Below are 1199 nucleotides of genomic sequence, written 5' to 3'. Positions count from 1 at the left end.
CGGCGGGGACTCGATGGGCCGAATGGCCTCCTTCCGTGCTGTTGCCTTTCTATGATTCTAGGATTCTAGTGGGCCAAGTAAAGGATCAGGACAGATAATACCGAGAACAATTCAAAAAGAAGCACAAGTTGATGAAACCAGCACTGGTGAAATTGCTGGGTGGATATTTAAAGGATGGGCCGTGGGAGGGGCTGGACCGCTATTCTGCAACAATTTGAGGCGCTGCTTATTGCTGTGGTTCGGGTCGTATAACAACAGCTGAGGTGTGGCGCCGTGATCGTATAGTGGTTAGTACTCTGCGTTGTGGTCGCAGCAACCTCGGTTCGAATCCGAGTCACGGCATAACTTTCTCACCTCTTTTATCCTCTGCCACACATACTGATAGAATGCAGCAATATATCAATCTTTAATATATATAAGAAACATTTTTTGTTGGTGGCGAAAACCTATCCATTCCTTCAAATCCCAGCACTCTCACATGCCTGTACTTGATGTTCCACAGTTCAAACCCGCCTCTTCTCCCCGCTTTTTCTTTCTTCCATCGTCAATCGGCCGCCTTCACTTTCCTCCTTCCATTTCATGGACACTTTCCTGCTCCATTGCCGACTCTAACATTCACTTTCACGATCTCACGCCTTGTAAGTTTGTTCTGCTCCGACCGCTGTTTCTATTGGGCACATGTCCCATTCGCACCAATGTTCATTTGTGCCTTGAAACCAGTCGATACATTTCGATCTGCGTGACCGCTCGACAGACAAACACGATGAAAGCAGGGCTGGTCTCTGGAAAGACAGCCGCCCGAATGTTCACGAAATTTATTTGTGGAATCTTGTGATCCAGGGGATGGTAACTGAAGAACTGGTTTTTGTTTTGATGCTTGTTGGCTCTTTTCTCTCAGCAGTTGAGTTGCGTGAGTGACGGGCAGCGCTACAGAGCTGCGAATGGCGGTTGAAAGTTTCACATTTGGCAAGTTGGGGCGGTGCAGTAAGATCGGAAGTGTTCCGCCTTGATCTTAATAGTTCTGTTGAAATTTGTGATTGAATCGAGTAGAGGATAAATGTAAAGAGCGCCTGTGGGGAAAAAGGAGCGATTACAGGCCATGAGCGAAAGGTCTTTCAAATTCTCGTGCCGCAGGACGCTGTGTGCGGAAACGGCAGATTTTAAAGTGCGTGTGTCGGAAAGTAAAGTGCGATCTTGTG

At 47.5% G+C, this 1199-nt stretch overlaps 1 non-coding gene across 1 annotated transcript; it reads left to right on the top strand.

The window, feature by feature from the left end:
- Positions 1–270: 270 nt before the first annotated feature.
- trnah-gug (transfer RNA histidin (anticodon GUG)) lies at positions 271–342 on the top strand. The gene has a single exon. It is a non-coding gene; the product is annotated as a tRNA-His (tRNA).
- Positions 343–1199: the final 857 nt, after the last annotated feature.

The sequence above is a fragment of the Heptranchias perlo genome, chromosome 35 (genome assembly GCF_035084215.1).
Source record: "Heptranchias perlo isolate sHepPer1 chromosome 35, sHepPer1.hap1, whole genome shotgun sequence".
NCBI classification, from domain to species: Eukaryota; Metazoa; Chordata; class Chondrichthyes; order Hexanchiformes; family Hexanchidae; genus Heptranchias; species Heptranchias perlo.
The sequence above is the reverse complement of the archived record's forward strand: the minus strand, read 5'-3'. Positions and strand labels throughout refer to the sequence as shown.